The 9,890-nt window shown below is 45.4% G+C and overlaps 1 protein-coding gene across 1 annotated transcript in view; it reads left to right on the top strand.

The window, feature by feature from the left end:
• The first annotated feature begins 6,481 nt into the window (after positions 1–6,481).
• Ezh2 (enhancer of zeste 2 polycomb repressive complex 2 subunit) overlaps positions 6,482–9,890 on the top strand; it is a 58,210-nt gene continuing 54,801 nt past the window's right edge. Inside the window, exon 1 of the mRNA XM_045160832.1 lies at positions 6,482–6,501. The gene's annotated coding sequence lies outside the window, so the exon portion shown is untranslated. The remainder of the gene's footprint in view (positions 6,502–9,890) is intronic.

Below are 9,890 nucleotides of genomic sequence, written 5' to 3'. Positions count from 1 at the left end.
ACCTTCAAGATATATCCAGAATCTGACTACTTCCTATCAGGGAAATAGTTCTCACATTGCTTTTATCCTCAATCTTTTTTGTTTCTTTCAGACAGGGTCTTCTGCCCACAATCATTTCTTTTTTTTTTTTTTTTTTGGTTATTTGAGGTAGGGTCTCACTCTGGTCCAGGCTGACCTGGAATTAACTCTGTCATCTCAGGGTGGCCTTGAACTCATGGCAATCCTCCTACCTCTACCTCCCGAGTGCTGGGATTAAAGGTGTGCACCACCACGCCCAGCCACAATCATTTCTTGCCAGGGTCATTACGATAGAATCAGCAATCTCCCCACCCCCCACCCCAAGGTAGTGTTGCTTTAGCCCAGGAATTCACTCTGTAGTTTCAGGGTGGCCTCAAACTCACAGCAATCTTCCTACCTGTCTCCCTAGTGCTGGGATTAAAGGCATACAATTAAAGGCGTACAATCAACACTTTCTTCTCTAATTTGGCCCCTACTCATTCAAGCTCTTCTCACCACAGCAGCAAAAATATTCTTGTCTAAATGTTATTACCTTTTACTTAAAAATCCTTTCACTGAAAGTCTTAACCATGGCCCACAGGCCCTCAAGGATTTAACCCACATCCCTCATCTCTTCAATATCAATTCTATTCTGCTTCTCCTCTCCTTTACAATAGTACACCATCCAGGGTACTCTATGGGCTCAGGCATTAATTAGTCACTCCATGTCAGCAGCAGTGGGAGACAAGGCTTCATACATTCTGAGGCATTTTCTTCAGACACTCTACTTAGGTGAAGACAGGATTCCTCAACCTTGAGGCAGAGCAAAACTTTTGGATTAATCTGTGTTAGACAAAATTATAGTTGATTAAGATATTTTAATGCAGACTTACATAATAGGGAAAACGATAGTCCACATGGAAGCCATGGATGCAGACTTCTTAAGAGATACAAATGTGTCCTAAAAATAGCTGTATTTATGAAATTTGGCTTCTGAAGTTACATCTCAAGTGGTTGCTAAAGAACCTCCTTTCCTTCCAAGTAAAAGTAACCACAGGGTGGTTCCTGAGGTATGGTATGCTGATAAAACCATAGGTCACAAGGGAGTTAGGACATTGTTTTAAGTGCAGAGTTCATGATTTTTGTGATTCTCAGAAAGCTGAAGGTTTAAGCTGGGCATTGTGGCACATACTTTTAATCCCAGCTCTCAGGAGGCAGAGATAGGACGACTACTGTGAATTGAAGACAGCCTGAAACTAACTACATAGTGAATTCCAGGTCTGCCTGGGCTACAGGAGACCCTACCTCAAAACAAAACAAAACAGCTAACCATGTATGTGAAAAAACAAACAAAAAAGAACTCACCCCAAAACCAACAACAACAAAAAAGAAAATTACAGGTTTACAGCTGGTAAAGGAGTAAGGTTAAACTTGAAAAGTCACATATGCTTAGGACTTACCCATACCTAACTGCTATTTTAGCATTCTTATTTGATATATCTCTACATAAAAGGAATATTGTTTCTATGTAGACAACTTCCACAGTAAATTGTGTTGTCTTGAAATTCTCATCACTCAGCTGATGAGACTTCAATCATACTCTGGGGAGAGGGGCTCCTTTCCCATGCCCCTTTAATTTTCCATCTTTCAGAAATACTTTTACTATTGGTTTGCAAACACAGAAGGTAGGAAGAGAAACAGAGATATGGGTGCACCCCAAGGCCTCTTGCTATTGCAAATGAACACCAGACACGTATGCCATGTTCTGCAACTGGTTTTACATGGGGATTGGGGTGTTGAACCCAGGCTGGCAGGCTTTGCAAGCAAGCAACTTGAACCACTAAATCATCTCCCCAATCCTCCCCACATCTTTCTATTCTGCTTCCCCTCCATTTATAACACAGAACACTCTTTTTATTAAGCATTCCCTCATTTCCTTCATTTTCCAGTGTCACCTTTGTACAGCCAGGTTAGTAACATGCCCTGCCGTCTTAACCATTAAGGAGGGTTACTTGGGTCCAGGAACTGAAGGCCTGTCTAAAGCCTGGCCAATCTGGCAAAACAACACAACACAACCAACCAACCACACATGACACTTTTCCAGTGAGAACTTTCCTGACCAAGCTGTTTCCTGTTTTATTTTATTTTCTTCAAGGTAAGGTCTTGATCTAGTCCAAGCTGACCTGGAATTCACTATGTGTTCTCAGGCTGGCCTTGAACTCACATAATTTACTTACTGCTTGCTTCTTTTCACTTGAATGTCTGTTCAATACAGGCTGGGGTCCTGCTTGTTCATACTGTACACTTAGCACTCAAGAGCAGTGTCATTTATACTAAGCAATCCATAAAGACATGCTGAATGCTGAGTAAACAACTGAAAAGAGTGATAAGCAAATCCCATTCGTAGTTTGGAGGGGAAGTTCTGTGATCTAATAGCCTTAACTTTGCACTGTCTTTTGCCCTGTGACCCAAAAACTCTCAGGACATAATATCAGTAGAGCTAGCCCTGCAGAACACGGTAGTGCCACTTCCTGACTTCAGGGCTTAACTCTTCCATTTTTTATTTTAATTCTCTGTCTTTAATAGAGAACAGAATGATTTACCAGTACTGTCTTGAAAAAGCTTGACAACCCTCCCATTCTTCCATCTGTATTTTGCTTGGCTTTCTGCTTGTAGGCCTCTTTAGTAGCTAGCATTCACACATATACTCATAGGTTTAAATTTCTTACATATTACATTAAAAAAAAAATAACAAAACCAGGTGTGGTGGTGCATACCTTTAATCCCAACACTTGGGAGGCACAGGTAAGAGGATCGTTGTGAGTCCGAGGCCACTCTGAGACACATAGTGAATTCCATGTCAGTCTGAGCTAGAATGAAACCCTACCTCAAAAAGGGGGGGGGAGGGCGCTGGAAGGATGGCTTAGTGGTTAAGGTGCTTGCCTGAAAAGCCAAAGGACCCAGGTTCAACTCCCCAGGACCCATGTAAGCCACATGCACAAGGGGGAGCATGCATCTGGAGTTTGTTTGCAGTGGCTGGAGGCCCTGGGATGCCCATTTTCTCTTTCTACCTGCCTATTTCTGTATTTCTCTTTCTCAGATAAATAAAACAAGTTTAAAAAAACCATACTTCTTCCCGCCTTTGAAGTGACTGCAAGGGTTTTAAAGATAGTATCGTTATACACACACACACACACACACACACACACACACATAATTGTTTAAAAAATTTTCCGAGGTAGTGTCTCACTCTAGCCCAGGCTGACCTGGAATTCACTATGTAGTCTCAGGGTGGTCTTGAATTCACCTCCTCTGCAATCAAAGGCGTGTACTATTATGCCTGGCTTCTATTTTTTTTTTTTTTTTAGCTTCATGGCTTTATTATTATTCAAGGAGGGCCATACTTTCCCAACCACCCAACTTTTAAATTGATACTACTACTCTGTGATTGCAGGCAACCCCTATATGTTTCCATGTCGACTTTTGAAAATAATATAACCAGGAAAATTTCTTCACCTTTACTTTTAACTGCCCTGTGCTAGTTAATATGCAAAAACAAGGAGGCTGGAGAGATGGCTTAGCGGTAAGCGCTTGCCTGTGAAGCCTAAGGTCCCTGGTTTGAGGCTTGATTCCCTAGGACCCACGGTAAGCCAGATGCACAAGGTGGCGCACACATCTGGAGTTCAGTTGCAGTGCCTGGAGGCCATGGCATGCCCATGCTCTCAACCTGCTTCTTTTTCTGTCTGCCTCTCTTCTCTCATATAAATAAATAAAATCTTTAAAAAAAATGCAAAAACTAGCTGCAGACTAGCTCTCTATATAATGGAGTCCTTCTGCAATGTTGTTTTCCTGCCCTTCACTGTGACTTAAACTATCCTGTTTATCGGGTCAATTAACTGAATTAAGGCCATGTTCTGATTCATTGGTCTCTCTCCTTACAGTTCCAGTCTAGCCTTTACACTTATGCATATTTAAAACAGCCCACTTAGCGCTTTGCTCACCCTTCACAATGAGGGCTCTCAGCTCTAGTTATATTCTTTCTTAAATGTTCATGTCCCAAGTGCCCCTCCTGCCCCATCCAACTCGATCTTGTGCTTTTCTTGAGGCAGGGTCTCACTCTAGCCCAGGCTGACTTGGAGCTCCCTGTAGGCCAGACTGCCTTCGAAAAAACAAAAATCCTACCTCAGCCTCCCCAGTGCTGGCTCAATCTTGTACTTCCTTTAGGAGCTGGCTCAAAATTTCCTGCTCTGAGATATTTCTTGGAAAATTTGGATTCAATTCTTTGGCTCTAAACATTAGTTTTCACTGTTGTCTTCTCCCATATGTTACATTACTTTGCTGATAGCCTCTAATGTAATTTCCTTAATTTGTCTCTAAAAATGTTAGTATATATTTAGGATTAGGCAAAATCAGTAACATTGTAGCAGCTAAGTAGTTAACATCTGAGTTCATTTAAAAAAAAATATTTGAGACAAAGAGAGAGACAGAGAATGGGTATACCAGGGCCTCTAGCCACTGCAAAGGAACTCCAATGCATGTGTCACCATGTGCATCTGGTTTATGTGAGACATAGAGAATTGAACCTGGGTCCTTAAGCTTTGCAGGCATCCGCCTTCACCACTAAGCCATCTATCCAGCCTCAACTTCTGAGTTTAAACAGCTTATTTTGCTTGTTAAGCCTGATAGGCCAGGTTGGATTCCCTAGTGCCCATGTAAAGCCATGTCACATGCTATATGGAATTTGTCTGCAGGACGTCTTGGCACATCCATACTTAGTCACTTTCTCTTTTCTCAAATAAATGGAAAAAAAAAAAAAAAAGAAAGAAAACAGCAAGTTTAAGTTGCTGGCCTAAGTGGATGGGAAGTATTTTATCATGGAAAGTTACTGTACTACTGATTATTAAATATGACAGTTGACATTTGTCACATTATTTTATAGGGATTCATAGTTGGATAACATCTACTTTTGCCCTGATTTACTCACAATGTTATTTTTAGTTGGGCACAGGATTGCTTTTTTCTTTACATCTTTTGAATTCCTTCCACATGTACTTATCAGCATTGAATTGGTTCGATATATAGGGAACTGGATGGAAAGGTGGGAGGGAAATATAGCCTAACTAAGGATCCTGAACAGTCATGAAAAATCTTAGCCATTTAAAAGTAAACATTTCCTAAGACATCTAACTCAACTGCTCGAGTTTTGAAACTTCTCAATCTGAACTCTCCATACGGTCTCAATTTTCATGGGTCAACAGGATGCATTCTATTAAAACAATTCGAAATACCTTTCAGTCTGCCAGATAATGCTACAGAAAAGGTCTTTCTCTGGGTTTTGCCACACTAACTGTCCGAAGATCTTTATTTTTCTACCCCTCGAGGCAGGACTTCACTCTAGCCCAGATTGACCTGGGACACACTCTATAGCCCAGTCTGGCCTCGAGTTGACAGCGATCCTCCTACTTCGGGGATCATAGGTACCCGGTTTGTTAAAAATGACTGAAAACAGCGCCAATCGTCCTGTCTTTGCAGAGACTACACTCGCTCTTAACAATTTTTAGCGTTGACGCATGCTTGGCACTACAAACCCTGGAAATGTCAGCAGATCGAACCTCTCAAAGAGAGGTGAGTGAGATCACCGTTATGTCCCTTTTTCTTTCTTTCTTGCAGTTGCTAAGGCGTTGGGCACCTACCAGCTCTGCCACCTACAGTCCAGCCGGCGGGGGAGAGGGGTGGAGCGGCCGAGGGGAAGCCGGGATCGCCGCCACGGCGCGGCCCCTTCTCCCAGCGGGCGCCCCCTTCTCCCGCCGGACCGCAGGGGGCCTGGCTCAGCGCTCCGGACAAGGGCACGGCGGTTAAAACCGTTACCGCCCCCGACTTTTGAACCGGTTCAAACTTGGCTCCAGAGGCCGCTCGGTCCCTCCCCCTCCGGGGAACTCCTCGCGCGGCGCCGATTCCCGCCAAGAGCCGCCGAGCGCGCCGTCCCGCCCTCCGACCGGTTTTCCCGCCACCGCGTTCTCCCCGCCTCCCACACTCAGCGCGGCGGGCTCTGCGTCCGCCGGGAGTCCCGTTCCCCCTTTCCTGCCTGGCCACCGCCTCGCTGAGAGGTCGCCACACGTTCGGCGAAAGAACAAAGAAACGACGACCGCGGCGCTTCCGCGCGGCAAGCCCGACTCCCTCAGCCCGAGCTCCGCCGCTGGCGCACGCGCCGTCCGCAGCTCACTCGGCGTGTTGGGAGGGGAGGGCTGGCTCCACGCCTCGGAGCCCCGACGGGCTCTGTGATTGGATGGGCGCCTTCTCGGATCCCGCCAATCGGGGCGGCGCTTGATTGTACTGGAGGGGGCCAAATAAAAGCGATGGCGATTGGGCTGCTGCGTTTGGCGCTCGGTCCGGTCGCGTCCGACACCCAGTGGGACACCGCAGGCAGTGGGAGCCCCGGCGGCGGCGGCGGCGGCGCGTGGGGCCGGCGCGCGGGGGCGGCGCGGGCTGGCGCGCGGAACGAAGGTAAGGCGCGCAGTGGTTTGGCGACCCGCTGGGGCTCCGTAGCACGATCTGGGGCAGTGGTGACCGCGGGACCTCGGCGCGGGTGCCGGGCGAGTCTCCGGCATCGCCCAAGCGGGGCTCCTCTCCCGGCGCCGCTTTTGTAGGCGTGGAGGGAGGGCCCAGGGAGACACCCCCCGCTCGGAGCGAGCCGGGAGGTGTGGGCAGCCCGACACGACCCCACGAGTGGACAGCGTCGATCACCCCCCCCCCCCGCCCAACTAGCCGCCGAAATGCGGGCGGGCCGGGGTTGGTTGGTTGTTGCGGGGGGGGGGGGGAGGCCCGGCGAGGGGCTCTCGTCCTGGTGCCTGATCCCCGCCGGGTCCGGGTCTCGGGGGGCGTTCCGGTGGCCAGTCGGGGATGGCAGCCCGAGCCTCAAGTCTCCTTTCTTTGTGTGGCGTGGCGGCGCGAGCTCCCGGGTGGGACGGGACAGACACAAGTTGGTGGGACCTAGCCCGAGAGTCCGCACTCAGACAAAGGACGGACTGTGTGTCGGGCTGGGGAGGGGGAGGACGCGACACTCGGGGTTCCCGCCGCGGCGGGCTGGGGGGGCGTGGGGAGGCGCGGCGCGCGCGCGCGCGGGTGGGCCGGGCCGGGCCGGGTCGGAACGATCGAGCGACCCGCGCCGGGCCCTGCTGCGGCGGGACGGCTTGCGCGACCTGGGAACTCCCGGAGCCCCGCGGCTCTCGGGTCGCCGAGAGCAGCGCTCCTCCGCGGGTCCTCTCCCGGCTTTGTGCTCATTCCCAGGAAGGGGCGAGCAGTCCTCCGCCGTCTGGGTTTCGTCGGGGTCGGGTGCTTTCTGCTGAGTTCCCGCTTCATTGTGCTCCCCTCCACATCCCGGCGGGTCGGGGGTGGTCGGTGCCGCGGGGCCACTTTTGTTTTTTTGGAAACGGGAAGACTGGAGAGACATGGGCTTTCGGAAAACTTGGTGACCGCCTCGTGAGTTCCACTTTCTAAAGAACTAATTTTAGAAGGAAAATAAGTAAGGGACGGGCTGTTTTTGGTCAACTTGGGATCCATCTGAGAATGGCGACAGGTGCTAACGAAATCAACTGACGTTTATTTGGGATTATTCCCTGAATCTCGAGGGGTCGAATGAAGAAGTGATGATAAGACTAGATCGAAATAAAGTGCCTAAGACAAATGTGGGTTCAGATTATAGAGTCGGTAATTTCTTACTAATTGCTCTTGTTTTCCGTGAACAATGGCTTTGGTGAGTCAGAAAAAACTGGTTGTAGAGATGTTTCATGCTTAAGAAATTTGAATGTATGCTGGCCACAATTCAATGAAACTTGTTTTGTTTATCACACTGTATCTGTAAAATTTAAGTTCATTTGGAAATAAAAAAAATCTGTCTTTGATATTTAGAACATTTGGACAATGCTTTCTAGGTTTTGAGAAGGCCCTTATCAGGTTAATGTTTTGGTATTTTAATGTCAAAACATTTGAAAAAAAAGACACGTTGTTAGTATAGTTGAATATAGTGTATGCTTTCAGCAATTTCTAAATTTATTTTCCATTACTTTTTCACTCACAAAAATTAGCAAGTAATTTATACCTAGGAATAAAATTCAGAATGTGTGTTTCTCAATCGTTTATTCGTAATTTAATTGGCAAGAAAATGAAAATATTTAGGATACATCTTAATTTCCTGTTCATGGTCTCTAAAGTTGGGAATAGATTGTATTCTAGTACTAGATAAAGAGAATCCTGTTGTCCTTGTGTATTGTAAAATGAGATGTTTAAAGTCTCAGAAACACTTGGAAAAATTGCATCTTAAATTCTTTATTTTGGTGGAAGTGAATATTTGTTTTTAAAGAAGTTAGGCAACCACAGATTCTTCTTATTATGTTGTTCCATCTGATGAAGACCATTAACCTACATCTGCCAACTTGGGGTTTTATACAAATGGAGACAAAGAAATGCAGTGCAATAGTCTGTATTATACCTGTTCTGCAGCGAGCATCACAGACTGCACAGTCCAGGTGCTGCTGTAAGTGCTGAGATTTTAGAATACCATTTACATTTATGTTAGCTTCTAATAATTGTGTATTTTAAAATACTACTGGTAATCTCATTATTGTGAGATTAGTAGGTTGGGTAGAGTTTTGGTAGAAATATGAGTGCTTACGATTAAAAATAATTTTGCCCTGATCTACTCTTTTTTTTTGGTTTTTCGAGGTAGGGTATCTGGTCCAGGCAGTCCTGGAATTAACTCTGTAGTCTCAGGGTGCCCTTGAACTCAAGGCGATCACCTCTGCCTCCGAGTGCTGGCATTAAAGGCGTGCGCCACCACGCCCGGCTGATCTACTCTTTAGTTGATATTTTCTATCTTGTGCTTGCCACAAGATATTCTTAAAAATGTGACTTTGTGGGATTGGTTAATTTTTTTTGCTTTAAATTATTACATTTTGGTAGAATTGAAAACATATTTAGGCAGTTTTAGTAGTAGCAATAGAAAAGAAAAACACTTGTTGATTCGGTCTAGGTGGAAAAATATCCTTTTGTTTCTGGCTTTGTCTTACACAAAAACATATGTGATTATCTTTATGTTGAACATTTAAGTTTTTAATCCTACTCAAATTTTAAAGATAGATTCCATTCTTCAAGGTGAAATTCTCAAGAAGTTTAGACTTATCATTATTAGCCTTAGGAAAGTTGGTTTGCTTTAAATACAAGAAAAAAAATTCTCTGATAGAGTGAATTATGCATCAATAGCGATGTTTTGTAGATTAGCTTTAAAGTCTGTCAGCGTGGAAGGTATTTTATTTTATTTTACTTTATTTTTGTTAAATCCGAAGTGATTGTGTGGGTTAGAGAAATCTTTATGGGGGAATATATATGGAGGAATAATTGATTAAATTTAGAGGACAGTTCATCAGATGTTGTGCTTAACTTTGTTAAGGCCTCCTCTGAATTCCCAGGTACTCTTGAATTCCCATGGGGCTTTGCTTATTATAATTTTATCAGAGCATATATCAAATTGTAATCACCTGCTTATGCACCCCTCTCCTTCACAGGATAAGTGCCACCAGGCAGAGGTTTTGCCACCTTTTCTCTGTATACCTGGCAACTAGGTTGGTAGTTTCTAGAAAGTAGAAATTTTAGTTGAATATGTTAATAAGAAAATAGGAAAGATTCAGTGAAATAATTTGACAGACAATTTTGAAGCAAACAGGTAGATAACTTCTTCCCTTCTAAACCCCGCCCCCCAACCAATCTTGCTATGTAGCTTGAACTAGTGACCTTCCTACCTCAGCTTCTCTAATGTTGGGATTGCAGGTGGCTACTAAGATTTCATACAGGATGTTGGAAAGTGTTATTAACCCCCTGAAAGGCACTTACAGAACAAT

The sequence above is a fragment of the Jaculus jaculus genome, chromosome 10 (assembly GCF_020740685.1).
Source record: "Jaculus jaculus isolate mJacJac1 chromosome 10, mJacJac1.mat.Y.cur, whole genome shotgun sequence".
In the NCBI taxonomy this organism is placed as follows: Eukaryota; Metazoa; Chordata; class Mammalia; order Rodentia; family Dipodidae; genus Jaculus; species Jaculus jaculus.
The sequence above is the reverse complement of the archived record's forward strand: the minus strand, read 5'-3'. Positions and strand labels throughout refer to the sequence as shown.